The sequence below is a fragment of the Mustela lutreola genome, chromosome X (assembly GCF_030435805.1).
Source record: "Mustela lutreola isolate mMusLut2 chromosome X, mMusLut2.pri, whole genome shotgun sequence".
Lineage (NCBI taxonomy): Eukaryota > Metazoa > Chordata > Mammalia > Carnivora > Mustelidae > Mustela > Mustela lutreola.
The window spans coordinates 113,129,294-113,151,469 of record NC_081308.1 but is presented as its reverse complement, the minus strand read 5'-3'; the positions used below and the strand labels follow the sequence as shown (position 1 = coordinate 113,151,469).

General features: G+C 39.2%; 1 protein-coding gene across 9 annotated transcripts in view; it reads left to right on the top strand.

Moving 5' to 3' along the window:
• The window catches only part of ENOX2 (ecto-NOX disulfide-thiol exchanger 2), a 273,312-nt gene that overhangs the window by 108,214 nt on the left and 142,922 nt on the right, over positions 1–22,176 (top strand). For 6 of the 9 annotated variants that reach the window (XM_059156518.1, XM_059156514.1, XM_059156512.1 and 3 more), the window contains one exon: positions 4,089–4,232. The exons of the other annotated variants lie outside the window; for them this stretch is intronic. The gene's annotated coding sequence lies outside the window, so the exon portion shown is untranslated. The remainder of the gene's footprint in view (positions 1–4,088; positions 4,233–22,176) is intronic. 9 annotated transcript variants of the gene reach the window in all.

Here is a 22,176-nt window from a genome sequence, read left to right as displayed (position 1 = left end):
TTAACTATTCATGAGTCCTTCGTTTGTTTTCTTTGCTGTAATTATGAGTAGAACCCTTAAAAAGTTAGACATGCATGCTCTCATTTTAGGGACAATAAGCAAGTTAATAGTTGAATAAAATGCGTCATTCTTCACAGGCAGTTTGGGGGGAGATGAAAGGAACCCTCAAAATAAGGAGGTGGTAGTTTTGAAAAAGGTAAGCAAAGCAAGGTGAATCTCTGGGAACACACAAGGAATGGTCCCCAGACAAAGAAGCCCCCCATGCCCCTCAGGATTTAGACCTGTCAGGAATTCTATAGATAAGATTCCCATATTGCTTAAAAGAATGAACTAAATAACCTCAAAAGTTTCCTCCTCATCTCATATATTCCTAATATCTTCCTAACGTAATTCCTACTAGAAAAATAGGAGAAATAGCTTCCGTAAGAGATTTGAAGATAAATTCTGTGGTTTTGGTGAGAATTACAATATGGTCATTGCTAATATTTTACATTTAAGTTGTAATTTCTGCAGTAAGAATTCTTAAAATTAATATGGTAGTTTTCTTTTAAGAATTTGAATAATTTTATTGGGGCTGTTTTATTTACCATAGCATTCAGCTTGAGTCACAAATACATGACACAGAAAAGCCTCTAAGTACCTATTGATTTACTGATTTATTGGTTTATTTAGTGTTGTCTTAGGGGAGAAATAAAACAATACAATCCAAGTGTCTAGAAAGCACTGGTGCCAAAGGATTTTGCTATCTCTATAGCCCTTGTTCTTAAACAACAAATCTTTGGAGACTATATTGGGTCCCAAATAATACAAAATGTGGATTCATATTCAATGAATCAACTTACTGAGTGATATGTCTTTCTCAACTTGATATGAGAGCATTTTCTATAAGAAACTATAACATATTAGATGGTGTGCTAAATTATCAGGATTTTCACATATCTGGATCATATATGAGATGGATACACAGAAAATACTTGAAATCTCTGTTTTATTTAGTGTCAAACAAATATCTATATGCTAGTATGAGGAACAAAATACCTCAATCCCTGAAGTTAACATCTGGGACTAAATAAAAGGCAAAACAATTACAGTCAAATATCTATGACTGAATACTTTTGATTTAGCAGCTTCCTTTCCCAAACTCCAACTTTTCAAACAGCAATGAAAAGACTCAGTGAAGAAAGTAGGTTTTATCCTTGGATCAGAGCAAATTCAGACCACTCTCCTCACATTGTACATCAATAATTCTAGAAGTTGAAATGGAATAGAAATCAAATTCAAAATATGGTAGTGGCAGTTAATATTTATTGAGTATCCGCTGTATGCCAGATGTAATGCAGAATGTTCTACATACATAATTTCATTTTACTCCTTTTAACAGTCCTATGAGCTAGGCACTGTTAATAGCCTCCTTTTATAGATTATGGCTCCGAAGTTCTATAACATCTTCAGTCAGCGACTTAATAAGGCAGGGAAATGGACTAATATATTACTCTGTAAAATTATCAAATGCAAAACAAAATAAGAAAAAATTTTCTGATTAACCGTCATTAATCAGAACCTCCTAATCTCTGAGCATTCCTTTTGATCAAGCTTTCACAGTCCTGCAGTATGGTACTCAAATGATGGAGATGCATTTGAAATCTAATTATTTTAAGTAATGTTGATATAATCAGCATCAGAACTTTTAAGTTGTGGCATTAATTCTTGATTATCAGCTGTCACATCTTTACTCTAACTACATAGGTTAATAGAATGAGTCACCTACCCCCTCCCTATTGAGTATTAATTCATTCAACACTCACTATGTGCCAGGCGTGGTAATAGGCACCAGGGATACAGATGGGGGTGAAGAGAGAGGGTAGAGTGTTGGGGAGGAGATCCTCTTAAGAAGAGTTTACAAACTTACAGGGAAAAGTTTTTTTTTTTTTTAATTTACTTAGAATAGTAAGATAATAACTTTAAGTATATATATATATATATTCTATCTTTTTTATGTTTGCAACAACTGGGTACAAATGTTATCAGTCCTTTTTTACACATTATGAAACTAAGACTAAGGGAGATTATAAGAATTGCCAGATCGTAAAAGACATAGCCAGGATTTTAACCCCAATCTGTCAGGCTCCAAAATATATACTTTTCCCCCAATACCATGCCATCTTACATGGAATTTGTTTTGTTCAGTATAATACTGCAGGAAGAAATACCAAGAAAAGTTTTGCAATAGTACACTACTCACATTTGACTTGGACCACTCAGGTGCAAGAAACCTCTTCATTTGTAAATTGTATTAAAATCTTGTCCTTGTAAATAGTCTTGGTCATTATTGGAATGTTTTTTAATACATAGCAATGGTTGTTTGTTTCTTTGGTTCTAATCATGGTAGGGATTTAATAGAACATAGATATGATGCAGTGAACAGTTGACTTAAGACACAGAAGTGAGTTTTCATTCATTCACTTACTCAGGTGATATAAGGAAGAATGTTTAACAAGTTCCAGAAGACTTTTAATGGAGGTATTCCAAGTGGAGTCTGATTGCTGAAGGAATGGTATTTGTTACATGGGCTGAAACATTAGCATAGGGATACTTTTAACTAAAAACAATAATGTAAGGACATTTTGTTAGAACTTAGCATCATTTTGTTGAAACTTGATTGATTTTAGCTGACCAGACTCCAAGCTTTCATTGACCTTTTACAACATTGTCTCAAGGATTAGTGGGGGATTAGGGGGCGCCTGGATTGACCCCTGCCTTCGGCTTGGGTCATGATCTCAGGGTCCTGGAATCGAGCCCCACATCCCCACATCGGGCTCTCTGCTCAGTGGGGAGTCTGCTTCTCCCTCTTCTTCTGTGCTCTTGCTCTTTCTTTCAAATAAGTGAATAAAATCGTTAAAAATATATATTTAAAAAAACAAAAAACAACAAAAAAAGAGAATTATACAGCTATGGGCTGCAGAAAAATTGAAGGTTAAAGAATGAGCCATGCCTAGTCAACCTAATTCCTCTTTTGATAGGATGAGAGAATCAGTGGCTAAAAGGCTTAAGAGAGATCACCTAACTTTGGTCTTTAACAAAGCTTTTGATTCCACCTTTCATGAAGTTTTAATCGAAACACTTGAAATTCCAGGTGCTGCTGCCAGAGGAGTAAGAAACTTTCTGCATGTCCCTGGCTAAACCATGTAAGACTTGGAGAGTAGAAAGTGCCTTTTGCCATTTTAGATGGTGTTGGAGCAAGTAGTAAAGCAATCATGCTCCGGCATCATTTGAAAAGGATAGGAATAATGCTACTCAAACCTGGGTCATAACTCCCCGTCACTCCAACTTACCCCTTGCAAGTTCCATATCTTTGTTTTCTTTTCTTGTTTGCTATAGTTGTGGTTTCCTTTTTTAGCAACTGCTCTGTTATCATTGGCAGTGACTTTGACACCACGGTAGTCTAATAATTATAGCTACATTAACTCAACAACCCTTACAGTGAAAGAGAGAATGGAAAAATGTCAAGAGATAACTGGAGAGGGGCGCCTGGGTAGCTCATTCCATTAAGTGTCTGCCTTTGGCTCAGGTCATCATCACAGTGTCCTGGGATCGAGCCCCAAGTCACGTCAGGCTCCCTGCTCAGCAGAGAGCCTGCTTCTCCCTCTCCCTTACCCAACTCGTGCTCTCTCTTGCTCACTGTCTCTCTCAAATAAATCAATAAAATCTTCAGAAAAAGAGAGAGAGAGAACCTGAGGAATACTTTTTCAAAGGAAGAGTATGTTCAGCCATAGCCACTTTTAATGAAGGTCCTATCTCTTTAAGGAAGGAGATAGGAGATAATGGATAGCTTGTGACCAAAAATGTTAATTTCCCAGAAACATCAGGGATCTTCTCAAAGATGAGCCACAGTCTTATAAGACCCTTTATCTTAATTCTGTACTCTTAAACAGAATTTGGAAAAATTGCCCATGGCAACTAGCTTTAAGGAACTCACCTGTTATTCCTAGGCTCTTGAGATTTAGAGAGTTTTCCTCTAGTGGCTCATAATCTAGAGACATCCCAGTCCTTAATAGAGTCTGGATTTTGGCTTTCTTTTTCTTCTTTAGGATTGAACCAGCTGCCCTTTGACCCTGCCAACAACAACGAACCCCTGCAGTTTGGTAGTGCCAGTGGCCCTCTGGTCACAGAAGGCCTCATTGAGAATGGAGGGGAGTCAAGCAAGAAAAGAAAGAGAACAAATGCTCCTTCAGGTAAGCTAGGCAATAAGGCACCATCTTGAGCCAGTGATGTTGAGTCACCATTTTCCCAGAGCCTAGTCTGTGACTGGCACTGTGTGGGCATTTGTAAGAACTACAGAAATGAGAGAGTCCCCTGCCCTCAAGGAACTAATGGTGGGATAAAGAGGGGAGTGGGAAAGCACAGAGGTGAATAACTCTAATGACGAGGGTGTCACTGGTGCTGTGGTTAAGTGTGGAAAAGGGGGAAAAAGCAGCGGGAGCACAAACGGGGAAGAGTGTCATTCAGCCTTGTGCCTCGTGGAACACTTCACAGCAGAAGTGACATTTGGGTGGCTCAGGCTGTCAAGTGTCCAACTCTTGATTTCAGCGCGGGTCCTAACCTTGGGGTCATGCGACTGAGCCCTGAGTTGGGCTTTGAGATCAAGTCAGGCATCAGGCTCTGTGCTAGTCATAGAGCCTGCTTGAGACTCTCTCCCTCTCCCCATCCTTTCTCTCTCTGCCTCTCCCCTTCTCCCCACCTCTCGAAAAAAAAGTGATATTTGTAGCTGACCCTTGAATGGGTAGGCTTGAGACAAAAAAAGATGAGTGAAAACATTGATTTAAGTAGGAGCATTGCATGAATGAATGGTTTCATTGTATGTTTTTCTTTGTATGTACATGTGGTGTGCTACCTTCACTTTTACTTGTAATGCAGATAACCGCATGTATCTGCCCCGGCCCACCGCCCGCCTTGTTTCCCACAGTACACACTCTGCCACATGCATTTTATGCCCTCATAGCTCTCTTGGAACAGGTAATGAGAAGATTTTCCTAAATCGTTTGTAACAGCCAACTTTTTGTCCTCCCCTCCAATCCCCCTTTACCCGCATGTTCCATTAGCCTATTCTCAGGGTAAATTTCTCCAAAATGAGTGGGGAAGCATTAGGAGAACCAAATTTTAATTCATCATTTGGCATTTTCAAATGTATCTCTTTGTTTCTTGGCTATTCATTTGAAAACAGTATCCACAGTATGTAGAGACTGACTGAGATTTGGGGGCGGGCCTAATACACATGTTCGTGGTGTTTTTGTTTTGTTCTGTTTTGGTTTTGTTGTTTTGTTTTGTTTTACTATTACTTTTATATTCTCCTTATAACATGGACATGTTTGCAAACATATAACATCCTATCAGATTCTTAGATTATAGGTCCTTCCTGCTTCCAAATCAAGGTATTTGTCAAATACGAGTTCGAAAAACAAAAACACAGTAAAACAGCTATCTGGATCCCTTGAGAAAAGAGTGATTTTTAGAGAACTGTATTTTCTGAAACATTGGAAAGGTGTAGTTTCTAGCTAAGGAACTGGTGTGAGTTCTAATCCCAGCTCTATTTCTGTCTGTGGCCTGGTGGTATTTCCTTAACTTCTTTGAGTTTTACTTTCCTCAGCTGTAAAGTAGAAATGATATTAAAACCCACCTCTTAGGATTTAAATGCAGTTATCTAGGTAAAGTGCTTAGCATGATATCAGTAATTATTTAATAAATGTTGCTGTTGTTTTAATTATTATATATTATTATGAACTTTAATTTTTTGAGCATCAACACATTTCAGGTTAGGTTAACCGTTATGGATTATTTTAGGTTAACTGTTATGAATACAAATTGTGTGTGTGTGTGTGTGTGTGTGTGTGTGTGAATGGATCTGCATTTTTAAGGCATATATTTAACTCTGCTTGATCATTTAGAGGCATAGTTGTTGTACTGCATCATAATACTGTATTACAGTTTTCAGAGTTTGCTAACGAATATATAGGCCTTTTATCTCTACTCCAAAATGTCCTAGACTCTGGTAGCTTTTAAGTTATTACAGCCATATTTTGTATATATCCTGTCTCTTTTCTACAGCCTGCAATCACTTCTGATTTCTCAGTGTCCTTTCATGCAACAGCCCATTTTCTCCTTCTAATCAGTTACAAACTTTAAAACAAAACAAAACAAAAGCCCAGCCAGCTCCAAGTTGGTATTTCAGATTAGTTTATTAAGTAAGAGTTAAATCAGCTGTAAGAGAACCTGCTATGGAGAGAGTTATAGGATTTAGGGCATCAACTTTTTTTTTTTTTTTTTGGATAAGGAGTAGTGTTATTTATTTAGTTATATTTTGTAACACCTTTTTAAAAATTTTTCTGAATTTCTTTTCAGTGTACCAGAGTTCATTGTTTATGCACCACACCCAGTGTTCCATGCAGTACGTGCCCTCCACAATACCCACCACCGGGCTCACCCAACCTCCCACCCACCCCCTGCCCCTTCAAAACCCTCAGATTGTTTTTCAGAGTCCATAGTCTCTCATGGTTCGTCTCCCCCTCCAATTTCCCCCAACTCCCTTCTCCTCTCCATCTCCCCATGTCCTCCATGTTATTCCTTATGCTCCATAAATAAGTGAAACCAGATGACAATTGACTCTCTCTGCTTGACTTATTTCACTCAGCATAATCTCTTCCATTCCCGTCCATGTTGATACAAAAGTTGGGTATTCATCCTTTCTGATGGAGGCATAATACTCCATAGTGTATATGGACCACATCAACTTTAATGCATCTATTTGGGCTGCGCTGAGGCCTTTTTTGATCACTTATTCATTATTCCATTGTGTTCATGATAAGTGATGTGCTAGTTTAGAGTAATACCTCCTGAACTGTAGTTAACTCATGAGGGTAGGGAAAGGGGTATGGGTTCATCTGAACTGTGAACTAACTTAAAAGAATTGCAGTTTTATTTCTAATGAGCATATTCAGTGAGAGCGAAGTAACTGTTGCAGATATAAGATTTTAACAGCAGATTATGCTAATCTATAATTAGCCGAATCAATTTGCATTCAAATAATGAATATGCTGAAGTTCTTAAAAAAGACTATTTTCTTTAAATAGGTGAAATGGGCCCTGGCAGGCTAAATTAGCTCCCTTGCAATCTTTTTCACACTCTTTGCCTGGTGAACCCTTTCTTTGTAAGTAGTATCCTTTCTTTGTAACTCCAGCCCAGGTTAAATTACCACAAATTACAAAAAGGTGAAGTCCAAATTAATGAGGTTTTACTACATAGGGAGTGTCTTATAATTGTTCCGTTGACAATCTTATGGTATTATAAATGAGCAGATTACTTTATAATCATTTTTTCTTCCTGTGCAGTACTAGACACAAGGAGAAGATATTTTGTGAGTAGGACCTTCCTTCTCCCTTTGTCACTGTCCCCTCCCTGCATCTTGGCAAGGAGGAAGGCTAGGGTTGGAAGTCCTTAACAGAGTTACCAACCACTTCAGTTCTAAGCTGAGCTAGACATCCAGCCATATTATATTGTTCAACCCTGTGACCCCTTTAAATCAAAGCCATCTTCTTCCCTCTCCTGTCACTGCAAATGAGGAGGGTCGTTGACGGTAGTTCTAGTTCCCCACCGTACCTTCTGCTTTTCTTCCTTTCCCATCCATCCCTCTCAGCTCAGCTTATCTCATCTTTGTCTACGATCTACCGCTCTCCTTTTGTACTAAAATTGATTTCTTAAAGGTCACCAGTGATCTCCAAATTGTCAAAGTCAGTGGTCTTTTGGTTGGTCTCAACCACCTTGACCTGTTTGGTTCATTTGTTGCTATAAACAACCTCCCCTACCTTGAATTCTCTCTACTGCAGCTTTCCCTGGCAGTATACTTTACAGATTCATTTTCCTTTGCTGTCTCCTTCAAGCACTCTTTCTCCTTTTTCTCCCTACCATTACTTTCATTGAGTATACTATTATCCACATTTGTAGGTGAAGAATTAAAGGTTTGATAAACTAAGAGTGAACATCTAGCAAGTGATTTAGTCAGGCCTGTAACTCCACACCCTATCTCTAATTACTGTGCCACATTTTCAATGCTTATAGATGTTGGGAGTCTGGACCTGTTACTAAAATGTATGTTAAACATTGGTGGCGCACTAGGGAAATCCATATTCATGTGAGAATAAGGTGAGCAAAGCTTAGATTTGATCATTTCTAGGATCCTTTCAAACTCTGAGATACCGTGGCCTCTTCTTTTCAGCTTTTTGTTTTTCCCTGCTACTCCCCAAAACAAGTCTTCTAGTTCAGGCAAGGTGATCTGCTACCAAACAAGCATTGTGCCCACCTACTTAGTCCCTTGCTAATGCCATTTTTTTTTTAAATCTAGAATGATCTCTGTCTTCTTTAACCTGTCAAAATCCTGTCCAACTGAAAGTGCCTAGTACAAGTCCAGCCTTCTCCAGGAAGCCTTCTGCATCATCCATTAGAATTATTCATTTGTACCTCCGAAACCTCTTGGTCATTATATTCATATGACTCATTTGACACTGATTATAGGTTACCTTGCAGTTATCTGCTCATAGGAATATGTCTTAGCCTTTTAACTCGGTCATTAGACCCTTAATGGAAGGGCCCTTGACTCACATGACTTTTAGCAGAGATACAGTGTCTTGCACACAATAGATGCCCAAGAAATATTTGTTAAGTAGTTCCTGCATGACTCAGTCAGTTAGGTGTCTGCCTTTGGCTCAGGTCACGATCCGAAGGTCTTACAGTCGAGCCCTGTGTGGGGCTCCCTGCTCAGTGCGGAATCTGCTTCTCCCTCTCCCTTCCCCACACTTGTGCATGTACTCTCTTTCTTTCACTCACTCTCTTAAATAAATAAAATCTTAAAAAAAGAAATATTTGTTGATTGATCATGTCTCTCACTGAATAATTGCTTTATTGGCCTTAATATTCACTGTTACTCTCCTATCATTGCTAGAGTGGAGCTGTGTATAAAACTGGGCACTTGGTATCTAATGTTGATCAGTTGATTTCCTCACTTGACCCTATAGGTCAAACTCCAGACATTTGTAAGATTATATCCTTAGATAAGTCACACATCAAATCTGGGTGCTTGTGAAAAGAATACCTGGCTCTAATGGAATCTTTGGCTCTTTACTAGGTGAAATTTCATGAGTTCCCAAGGGAAACTCATAGGTAGAGTTTGGGTGTCCTGGCCCAAGTCCTCTGTGAAGTAGAGCAGTAATCTGGATTAGACAATACTGCAGTTATTCGACCACAAACTCCTCCTTTATAGATCTGGCTGTTTTGCATCCTTTATCTTTTTTATCACTTTTTTGAGGGGGTAGGAGTTGGAGAGAGAGGGAAAGAGAGAATCTTAAGCAGCCTCTGCACCCGCTGCAGAGCAGGACATGGGGCTCAATCTCACAACCCTGAGATCATGACCTGAGCCAAAGTCAAGAGACAGATGTTTAACCAAATGCTGAGCCACCCAGGCACCGCTGCAGCTTTTATCTTAAGGTGAGCTCAGCATTCTCTACTGTGTTTGCTCTCAAATTTCACCTTTTCCCAATGGAAGTATTTCCTTGGTGATGATACAGTAACACAAATTGTCAAAGATTGCAGAGTCCACTTATTCAGATGATACTCTGGCCAAAGAGTAGACCACTATTAAGCCTTCATCAGATCATGATGCCAAGTTCCTGTCCATAAGATGCCAGCCACCCTCTGGTGTGAGATCCACCTGAACTTGCAGAAGCAGAGATACCAATCTTCTTTCCAAATACTTCCACAAAAATGAAGAATCCATGAGTCAATATGGCCATTGAGATGATGATTAAAATCGAATGCATTGTTTTAAGCAACATCATGATATATTAGTATTCAAAGGAAGTGTCAGCTCTCTGGAGGTGGGCCACTAACCTGGGGATAATTATGATACCAGAGTGATAATGCAGATGTGGACATTGTCTTGTTTCCATTGTCTTCTTTCATAGGCCTGTTTTGAAAGAGGTTTGCACTTAAAGACATGATGCCCAGTACTAAACAGTATTATCGAAGTTCATGTGAATAATGAATAGCTAAGTATAAAAAGAGAGATTTTCAGCCATTTTCCTTTTGTTTTTTTTTTTTTTTTTGATTGTTTGGAATTTATTCTCTTAAATAAGAATGGTAACATTTGTTAAAAAAAATTAAAAGCACAACACCTTAGTTTCACAGTAATGGCAAAAACAAAGTTACACAATTAAATTAAAAAACTCACAAAGAAACACACCAAAAACTCACAGCACAGATTAAAAACAAGGGCAAACGTAAAGGCTACAGGGAAGGCCAGAAGCAGACAGGTGATGTGTTCCTTGGCACAGTGCATCCTCCCTCGCTATGGCCTCTTTGTACCACGGCCGTGGGAACCGGCTGGCTGCCACCCCCCACCTCTATCCTGACCTCCACCCTCAAGCTGAATGGCCCAGAAAAAAGGGAAGCCCTTAATCCACTGGGCGGGCATTCCAGGCCATGCTGAGGCCCATTTAGGAGGGACTAAGAACGATCCACTTCCCTACAGAGACACACCAAACACCAAGAGACAGAAGGAAGCTGCAGTAACTAAGCCAGGGGAACTGATAGAGAAGCCTGGAAGCAAAACGGGAGTGGCAGGGGGTCTGCCTCTCTGTGGTAGTCCATGAGCAACAGAACCCCTGCTTTCCTAGTCTGCTTGTAAGTCAACTTTCTGAGGTTGGGGCCGGGTACTGCTCCTTTTCTGAGATACCCATGCCCTGTCCCCAAAGTCCACCTCCACACATGTGCTGGCCTGCTCTGTTCCCTCCAAACCCTGACCTGACTCTAAGCCAGGCCAGTGGCATGATTCCCCATTGTAAAAGCTCCCTTGGTTTCCAGAACCCAGGAAAAAGAAGCTTCAGAAACAGCTTCATTAGTATGGTTATAATTATTTAGGCCATGATAGATAAATATCTACTTGTCTTATGAAATTATACCTATATAAACATACATGTGTATATGTATAAATATTTGCACATTACCATCAAACTATGACTCTTGGGGGAGGGCTGGGGAGTTACGCTGGACTGCACAATTCTCTTTGCTCTACTGAGAGGTTTTCCAGAAATGCCTATAAGGGAAGAGGGCTTGGGAAGCAGTGAGACTCTCTAACTTCGTCCTGACAGGCAGGAACCCCAGGATTGCATGACATTCCTTGTATCGCATGGCTATTCTGGTCCATTTAGCACCCAAACTATAGAACTTAAAAGTGATCATACAAGGGCTGTCTAGGGACAGGGAGCAGATGCTTGCCTCTTGTTAATTATTAGGCAGCTTTTCAAGTTAAGATCGTCCTTTCCATCCCACTCTCTAACCTGTACTACAAGAAAAGCTTTCTTCTCTTCCCTTATGATTCCCCATAATCTTTATGTTTCATTTTTTATTATTCTCTATATGAAATGTAAAGGGGATTCTGCAATTGAGGGTCTTATGTCCAAGGAGAAAATATATAATTTGGGATTTTTTTTTCTCTTTGTAATAATAACTGAATCCTAAGAGTGCAGGATCTCCAAGAAGACCCTTCTATTCAGTAATAATTTGCATTGCTATGGTGATTCTTTCTTTCCATAATATATTTTTTAAGTTTTTTTTTTTAATTTTTTTTAGAAAGGGGGCGGGGAGAGAGAGCGCAAGAGGCAGAGGGAGAATCCCAAGCAGGCTCCATGCCCCGCACAAAGCCCAACTTGGGGCTCAATACAGACTGAGCCATCCAGGTTCCTCTCCTTAATATATTTTCATATTTGTTTCATTTTAGAGATGAAGTGCTAATAACCAGAGAGAAATGACTCACTAAGGTGGGCTAGCATCTTCAGGGATGTTTGATACAATAGGGACTTCTAGTCTCTACACTCAAATCACGGAGCTCCAGATAGTATCTAAACTTGATCAGAGACCCCTAACTCAGTTTCCAAGGTTTCCTTTATAATTTCTGGAAGTCAAGATGAGACTTGACAATATGAAAGATGGTGAAGAGTTCTAGCACTGCCAACGCAAGATTAGTAAGAGGAAGTGGGCCTGAGCAGCAATAATGAGGGGTTGGTCAGACTTAAGGAAGAAATATATTGGAGTGAATTATTAGGGAAAGTTGCTTAAGCCCGTTTGAAAGAGAAATATAAAAATGAGATGAGCACTCATCTCTTTGGGAGTACTTTTGTTTTTTTTTTTCCTTTCTTGCCTAGAAGAGGGGCAATGAAGCAGGAAACTTTTCTATGACACTTAACAGCCTTTTGATTTACCTTGGACTCACAGGGCTGAGACTTTTATTTCACATATACTTTGAAGTCCATAAATGAAAGCATTGATTGTTTTAAAAGAGAGAAAATGCCACCGTTTTATATCTTGGTGTTTGGTATTTCTAGCATGTCAGCTGAATTATTATATTGCCAAAGGCAAGAAGAGCCTATTGTTCCTTCAAATGGAATTAAAATAAGAAGAAAACTAGACTAATAGCCCTACTCAGTTTCTTTAGTCCTTTGGACATTTTTATCTGATTATAGGTTCAAGAAATAAAGCTGTATCTTGATAACTAGAGGATCAAAAAAGTGCACTGACTTCTGTCTTTCTCAGGTTGATAGAAACTCAGTGTGAAATTTTTATCTTCATGGACTGTCAGAGGGAAGGGAGATTGAAGGTGACACAAAAGAGGATAGGGATGCCTGGGTGGCTCAGTCGGTTATGCGTCTGCCTTCACCTCAGGTCATGATCCCAAGGTCCTGGGATCAAGTCCTGCATCAGGCCCCCTGCTTTGTAGGGAGCCTGCTTCTCCCTCTACCCTTCCCCATGCTCTTGTATTCTCTCTCTCTCTCTTTCACAAATAAATAAAATCTTTAAAAAAAAAAAAGAGGCAGGATAGAAAAATGCAAATGTATCTCTCTTAAGTTGACCCAACCATGGGAATAGCTTTGGAAAGATTTTATGACTTTATTGTATCTAAGCTTTTAGTACTTCTCTCAGCAGACATGAAGTGTGAGTCAACTTTATGTGATGCTAATATAAAGGCTAGTTGTAGATGTTGAATCATAGTATTTTAGAGTTGGAGGCAACCTTGTCTAACTCCATCATTTTTACAAATGAAGAAACTAAGACCTAGAGAAGGGGCTTTTCTAAAGTTGGATGGTTAATTAGTGGCAGAACCAGAACCGATTACTACCAGACCCGTATAATCATTTCAAGTTGGTTAGGGCTGTGGCATGCAGTTGATTCATTCGTACTGCAGAAAGTATGTCTATAACCTAGAGGAGCTAGCTTCCCCCATGCTAATAGTATTGCATGATTTGTAGCAAGCTAACACAGTGGTATATGACATCCCATATCTGTTCTGCCTGCTACACAGGGGAGGGCCCTTTGATCTCAAGCTACAAAAGGAGTTTGAGACTGGGAAACACCTATGAGGAAATTCCTTCTGTAGAGCTGAACTTCAGCAGCTCAGAAAATCATAGAATATGCTCTTGGTGACCCCTGCTTCCTTGGCAGGGGATAGTTTGTGTTCCCTACCCCAGCCCACCCTTATGGCCACTCCATCCAAATGGGAAAAAATGTATTATGTTTATGATTTTATCATTATTATTATTAATTATTATTATTATGTTCAGTTATCCTACTTATAGTACATCATTAGTTTCTGATGTATTATTCAACGATTCATTATTTGCATATAACACCCAGTGCTCATCACAACACTTGTTACAGAAGGAAGGAGGTGGGGTAACTGGGTGATAGGTGTTTATCTATGATTTATACATTGTTGCATAACTTTTTCTGGAGGATCTCTTTCAGTTTCTTGATTTCTAAGTAAAGACTTGTCTGGAAAAAATCAGTTTTAGAGTTCAGAGTAAGAGAATTCTTAGATTTGAAGAGGTGGTTTTCCTCTCCTGTTAACTTAATAACATTATCACAGCTACTGTCCTTCTTGGCTTTGAGGTCTGTTCTGGCCTGCTTGGCTTTAATAGGAGAAAAGAGTGTACTCACACATGTACTGAAAAGAATATTGAAGATTGTAATTTGAGTACTGGACAGGCCACTTAGTAGTAGTACTTTGACCCTAGGTAAATCACAGAGGCCTTTGTGTATAAGCCTCACTTTCCACATCTGTTAAATGAGTAAAGCATTTTGAAAATGGCCAGATTTTTACTTCTTTTACTTTTATAGTTCCTGTTTCTGCTTGTTAGGGTTTGAGAGGGTGAGTGCTTTTCTCCTTCCAGTTCTAAAACAAACTGAAAACAAACACAAAATGCCATGTGAGGAACAAAATTTGGTTATCAGCTTTATTATAAGTAAAACTAAATGGAAGAAATGGCTTAAGCCTAAGGCCTAATGAGGCTCCCTACCATCTTCAGCTCCAAATCTATAGTTTGATATCCACCTTTGGAGAAGATTGAATCCGCAAAGCAGACTACTTACCCACCCACTGTCATTGAGAGCAATGACTTGTGTCACAATTCAATGGAAGCTACAGATTAAGAGCAAGGTGGGCCTATGGGCACACCACTAGAAAACATTGGGAAACCAACCATTAGAGTCCACTGTGTGGTACAAAGAAATAGGGTTGTTTTCTTATGTGTGTCAAGTATTCTCTATGTATAAAATCAAGACAGATTCCAGATGAAGCTCAACCTCCTATCATTTGATTTAGCCTCAAAGTAGTACTTCACAGTGAAGAGATATCATTTTCACACATTTCAAACACAGAATATCGCTGCTACCATTTTAGCACGGTCATTCACATGGGGTTGCAAACTCTACAAATATTCCTTTCTCTTCCATGACCCCAAGGTATAATAATTACTTTATTACTACAGCTAATACTATAGAACACTTACTTTGGCCAGACACTATTCTAAGTATTTCAAATGTGTCAACTTATTTAATTTTTCACAGCAACTCTATGATTATCCTTGTTTTACTGATAGGGAAACTTAAATCCAGAGAAGTTAAACAATTTATCCAAATAGTAAATGGAGGAGATGAGATCCAAACCCAGGCAGAGTAGCTCCAAAATCAGTGTCCAGAATCAACTGAATCAGAATAGAAATTGAGGGAGGGGGCAGGCATCAGTTTTATTTATTTAAATCAGAATTGATTTATCTGATGACTGGGACACCTGGGGAGCTCAGTCAGTTAAGCCCAGGACTCTTGATTTCAGCTCAGGTCCTGATCTCAGGGTTGTAAGATTCAGCCCTTCTAGAGAGATTCTCTCTTTCCCACTCCCTCTGCCCCTCACTCCTCCTGCACTTGCACACTCTCTCTCAAAAAGGAGAAAGAAAAAAGAATTGATTTAGCTGATGACTAAGGATAAAAGTAAGTGCTCATTCAAGGCTTCACTTCTGCAGTCTGGCTTTCAGGTCAAAATGCCCTTGAGTTAAAACAACCTCTGTCTCCTACAAAGTAAGCAGAGCTTTGTCAGGGCACAGACACACACCCTAGATGATCCCACTTAGCAGGCAGGCTTAAGAACTAGTATAGCTACCCATACTGCATCAGAGTAGCTACGTATTCCTGGACCACCATGGTTCAGAATGTTAGACGTTTGTAGTATTCCATGACAGAGTATGCTTAGAGTCTTCTGCCAAGAACTGAAGTGACCGTAAAGCAGTAGACCAAAAGGTGGCAAATAAAAGTGGTTGTGTAAATGTTGGCTAGGTATTACAACACAGAGCGAAGAGACCTCCTAATTTGCAGTTTTCTCTTTTTCTGCTCTATTTCCTTCTATGCATTTATTATCTATCAAAATAAAAATCCATGAAATTCCCTCTCGTAATGGGGTAGGAGACAGTCTTGATTTTTTTCTGATCTTCAATTTCCTTGATAATGTGAGCTATTCAGTATAAGCCATGTAGGTTGTAGCATTTCACATTGAGCAACTGCTTGTGTTATAGAATGAATTTTAAAAATATTTTGCTTATTATACATTTGAGCTTTAAGCAAAAGCAACTTTCACCTGCAAGTTGTTTTATGGAATGCGGTGAGTGAGGGTCGATGAGAGTGGCACAGAAATCCAGTAGAGATATGTCTGACTGCTGAGATGGAGGGCACTGTTCTGGGAGGGGAACAGGTTTCTGCAGGTGGCATTCCCTGGCTCCACTTACTTCCTTCTGCATATTGGATTCAGTGGCAATAGTACAGGAGTAACAACTCCTATTAAATATCTGTTATGGGGCACCTGGGTGGCTCAGTGGGTTAAAGCTTCTGCCTTTGGCTCAGGTCATGATCTCAGGATCCTGGGATCGAGCCCCACGTCGGGCTCTCTGCTCAGCAGGGAGCCTGCTTCCCCCCCCCCCCGCCCTCTCTCTGCCTGCCTCTCTACCTACTTGTGATCTCTGTCTGTCAAATAAATAAATAAAATCTTTTTTTTTTTTTAAAGATCTTATTTATTTGTTAAAGAGAGAGAGAGAGAGACAGAGCACAAGCACAGGCAGACAGAGTGGCAGGCTAGAGGCAGAAGGAGAAGCAGGCTTCCTGCCGAGCAAGGAGCCTGATATGGGACTCGATCCCAGGACGCTGGGATCATGACCTGAGCTGAAGGCAGCCGCTTAACCAACTGAGCCACCCAGGCGTCCCAATAAATAAAACCTTTTTAAAAAATAAATAGCTGTTACATGCCAACAACTATAACCAAGTGCTTTACATATACAAGCTCAAGGAAACTTCACAATAAACGTATAAAATAAATAACCACTTTCTATTTTGTTTATCAGTAAAAAACTGAGGCTTGGAAGAGTAAGAAAAGCTTCCCATGCTGCAGCTAGTCAGTAGTAGAATGACTTTAACAGAAGGGGACAGGATAGCATTGTTAATAGCATGCACTCGGAGTCCTGGCTTTGACCTTAGGCAAGTTACTGCAGCTCTTTGAGCCTTGGTTTCTTCACCTATGAAATAGGAAGAATAATACCAAGAACACAGGTTATTTGGGGATTGAGTGAGACACTGAATAAATAGTGCTTGGTACATGGTGTTCATTTGTTCAGTGAGTATTTATTTGGTCTTAATGAGTGTGAGGCACTGTGGTAGGTATTAAGAGTACAGCTGGAAATAACACAAACTGACCCTGGCCTTGTGATGCTCACAGTCTAGTGAGGAAGACAGTCATTAAGCAAATAACTGTGCAAGTAATTATTTGCAATTATGCTGAGTGCTGTGAAAGAGTGACTGCTTGCAGTGAATACTCAGTAAATAAGAGCAAATATTTACTGAGTGCCTATTATATGCTCCGCGCTATTCCAGGTAGAGAACTGAGTGCAAGTGCTCCATTGGATGAAGAGTGGAGGCATTTTCATGGAATTTTATTTCAGATCAGGGTTGAGGTTAACAAAGTCATCTTTGTTTGTCTAGTGCAGTCAGGGAAGTAGGAGAAAGAAGATAGACTTTCAGAAGCTGTTTGGTTAGTTCACTGAGAAGAGAAGATACCAAGTTGAGAATGTATCTTCTTTCCCCAAAATTAGTTTCTGGGGCTTATGCAACTTGTTTAATGTAAGAGGCATCCTCAGTACGAGTGGCCTTTGTATCTGGCAAGATAGAGCTTTTAAGAGGCTTGTGTGACAAGCCACAGGGACGAGGCTTGCTGTCTAAAATGAATGCTAAGTGCTGAATTTGCCTTAGAACTTGGCATAAAGTCTGAGCAGGAAACAAGTCATAACTATATACTGTTTTCAAATGCTGATTTAAATATCATCCCATGTGAATATAGTGGTTCTACTGGCAAGCTATTTTCTAATCTGTTCTTTTTTATTCCTCTCCATAATTACACTGATCTAGGATGAACAGCCTGAGAAACACTGACTAATGCATCCTAAATTATCTCAGCAGGGTAACCACAAAGATTTCAGCTTCTCTTGATTTTGTGCCAGGTCTCTGTTAAGCAGTTATTACCAACATTAAGTGCGTGCAGAGGGAACTGGCGATTGCCATCAGTGAAGACCGTTGTCCTTTGCCATGAGGTATCCCTCTCTCTTGGGCATAACAGGCCAAGAGGGAGATGGCTTTTACTTTTTGTCCTCCTGTCAAACAGCTGGAGAGCTTTGTGTTGAAGCCAGACTGCCCAGAAGTGTTCTCTGTCTTGGTCAAAGTGAGTCAGATAAAGGTAACTAAGGAACTTGATTCTCTGCCTTTATTCTGGAACCGTAGCTAATGAAGTTAAGTTTGGTTTGGAACTTGATGCATCTGTACCTGAAGGTCTGTTCTGCATAGCTCTGTGAAGGAGGTTTAATTTTGGACTTGCAAGCGTGCTTTCATGTCATGGAAATTAATCATTTTTTCTGTCAAGTGTGTTGCAAATGTTTTCCCATGTATTTTAACATTATTTATGTTGTCTTCTTTCAAATCAAACCTATTTTATAAAGTTATTTCCTTCTTGTAGATTCTGTTGTCATTCCTGTTAATGTAGAAAACCACATATTTTGGATTTTTCAGAGCAGCCCTAGTGTAACAGGTTCCAGCCTGTTGTCTCCCAAAGTACAAGTACATACGTCAAATCATGCTTTCTCAATTATAGTCAGAAAATTTAATCATTCCACCTTTGGTGGTTGGCAGTACAGTTCTTGATCTGTATTCCAGACAGGATCCAGGTGCTCTTTAAGGGAAAAAAAAAATAGGAGAGCAGAACACACATGTCTCATAGCTCTGGAATCTGGTATGTGCTAAAGGGAATGTGAATATGGTGTAAACACTGATCATTGTCAACACCGTGTCCTCAGCTGTCTTCTAGTGTGACACTCAGACAGCTTGTGTACTTTGGAATGTTTGGTTGCCACTTGAAAATATTTGGTTACACAGAAGAAGGTCTGGAAAAGTTGTGCCCGGTGTCTGTAAAGGGAAATGAGCTGCTTCTTTTGGGACACGGAAAAATCTCTTAAATTCCCACCTGTATTCTTTGAATCTAAGGAATAAAAAGTTTGCTTATCAAATTTTAAAGATTTTCAGATTGTATTTAGCCTATTTATGCAATCAGTTTAAAAGCATTCTCAGCAGTAGGCAATTGCAAACAAATAGTATGCTAATGTATTTATTCAGTAAACTTTTTTTGGATGCCTACTGTGTGTCAGGTGATATTGTATGGAAGGGTAAATGATATGCTAATTTCTAGCAGAAACTGAGAGATGAATAAGACCTGGCTTTTGTCCACAAGATGCCTATATCTGGTAAATAGAAATTATTCCCTTCCACTGATGAAAAACACATCCCTGTGAATCCTAAAGGGACCATATTGGTTAGTTTTTAGTCAGAATTACTGAGTTTTCTTAAAAGCAATAAAACTACATTCACCTTCATTTAATCAGTACCAGTACTGTTTCCCGTATTTTTTTCTCAGGAGCTCCATTATTATACACTGTTTTCAGGAAAAGCTTGTATGAACATTCAAGTAAGCAAAACAAACTTGTCTTGTCTTTTTCCAAAATTTCTTCTGTCCAAGTGTCAGTGATGCCTTTAGGATAGATAAGAAATGGTGAAAATAATTTTGGTTTGAACCGATGGGTATTTAGATGGTAGAAATAAGAGAAAATGGTAATTTCGGGGCTTTAAGTCTTTTTAAGCCTTAAGTGCCATAAGGAATAACACATTTTTCACTGAGAAATGTTCTGGGGGTGATAATTGGCTTCCTGTTGCATACTGAACATGGCTTGAGAAGAAAATGCTTCCCCTCGATTATGAAATAGGCAGCGTTGGTATTGTATTTTTAAAATTAACTCAATAAACATTTGTTCTGATAATTAGACTACATAGAGCTTCATGCTGAGGGTACATTTTCATTTGTGTATGCAATTTAAAAGTTTCTTAAGAGTAGGTCAGCTTTAAAAAATGATCATGAATATTGGACTGATCATCTTTTCCCCCCCTCCTACCCTGCCCTCTTATCTCCATCAAGGCTTTATTTGATGTTTAGACCCCATGGTGAAGTTCTAAAGCATCAGAATTTCAAGGATAGCTCTGCAATTTGGACTGCCATCTCTCTGCACCCTGCCCTCCTCACAACATACATACTCACATCATTTCTCACAATTGTTCTTTGAAAGGATCAAGGTGACTTTGCTTCCAGGGGAGCTCCTGAGTTATTTTTACAAGTTAGCAGCAGCCCAGTAATTCTGTCCCCTTCCTTGTAGAACAGGCTCTCAACTCTTTCAGATATCCTTGACCATTCTTGGCTAGTTTGCTTCCAAGATGAGAATCTGCAGTCCTGAGCATCACCAGAAGGGCTCAACAACTCCTGTGGAGGGTGGGAGATGGTCCACTGTTATACTGAAAGCTTAGTTTGGAATAAGAAGAGAATCAGAGCATGGAGTGGGGGTATTGGGAAGAAAAGATGGAGCTGTATGGAAGAAGGGACACTTAGAGATCATCTAATCCAGTGATTCTCAACCAATATGCCAAAGGGATGCATTCATCTCTGTATTTGTTTTTATTTGTCACTACAGCAGTAATCCTTGTGACAGGGTATTCTAATTGGAGTGGCTACTAAGAAAGAATATATGTGTAGTTTTTTTGTTGTTGTTGTTAAGTGTCCTCTCCTCTCATTTTAATTGAATTGTTTCCAAACATCATGCAACAGTTCAGCGTCGGAACTGTGACTTAATCCCAGATCTCTGGACTCCTTATTCCCTTTTCTTTCTCACTGTGCATTGCTGTAAAAAAAAAAAAAAAAGAAAGAAAGAAAGAAAAAGAAAGGAAAAGAAGAAAGGCAGCAGATGAAAAAGGAAGGAAAGGAAAATAACTGTCTGTGGTGGCCTGCCTGCCTCCATTATCACTTAGTCCTTAAAAAGTTTCAAATGGCCCAAGTTCTTAATTTAAGATCCCAGCCACACTGTCTTTCCAGCCTCATCTCCTGCCAGCACCCTCCCTAGAGCCTTGTTACAACAACAATGGACTTCTTGACAGAATATGCCATGTGCTTTCAATCCATTCTCCCTGCCCAGAATATCCTTTCTCTTAGCCAGGCAAAGTCTAGTTCGCTCCCCACAGTGAAAATTATTTATCATGGTGCTGCGTACTTTGTGCCAAAATATCAGCAAGTAGTAGCTTTGGCTGAATAAATACTTACTAAACTTACACAATTTTCACCTTCTTTGAAGGAAAACATTGCCAAGCCCAGCTCTACAATGACCGTGTGTAGCATTAAGCTTACCTTGATCTCACAGTATGAATTAAATTCTTTCTCCTGTGTTCAAATTAGCATTTTGTTCCTCTTGTAGCTAGTTACTATTTCTTGTCTTATATTATTGAAATTTATATATGCACACATAGATTCTACTAGCTTGTAAGTTCATGAAGGCAAGGATTGTGCCTTACTCATCTTTATACTTTTTCTTCAGTACACATCACAGTGCTACAAACAAAGTAGATACTCAGTAAATGTAGTAAATGAATGAGTAAATTTTTCTTATTTTCATAATTTGTCTTGAACTAACATGTTCCTTGCTAGATTGTCAACTCTTCAGAGACAGAAGTCTTATCTTGTTTATTCATTCATTCATTCATTCATTCATACATACATTCATTCCCTAAATACTTGTCATGTGCCTGCTATGTGCCAGGCATGTTTTAGGTGATAGACATATTGCAGTTAATAAAACAATGTTGGTTCCTGCCCTCATGGAGCAGACATTCTAATGAGCGAATCAGAGAATAAACAAATAGATACATAAGTTCAGGTACTTAGTAACCTAAAAAAATAATAATAAAGCAGGTTAATGGTTCAGAATGGACAAGGGCTACAATTTGGATAGGGTGCTTAGGGAAAGACTGAGTAAGTGACATTTGAGCAGAGACTTTGTCTTGCCTTTATAACCTACTCCCAACTCTACCTCAAACCACTTTATAGCTAGTATAGAGCTAACTGTATAGTTTACCACCTATGATATTTACTGACTTTTACTATATCCTTATGAGGTAGTAGGGTAAGAGCCAGTATTAATCATTGCTTAAACCCATGGACTCTGGAGTACTGGGGTTGGAACTACCACTAGTCTGTGATCTTGAACAAGTCACTAACATCTCTAAGCCTTAGTTTCCTAAATCTGTAAAATAGAGAAAATAGCATTTACCTCATGGGGTAATTTTATGGATTACATGAAGTAATTTATGTTAGGTTGCTTCTTATGAAGACTGCATGAAATAATTTAA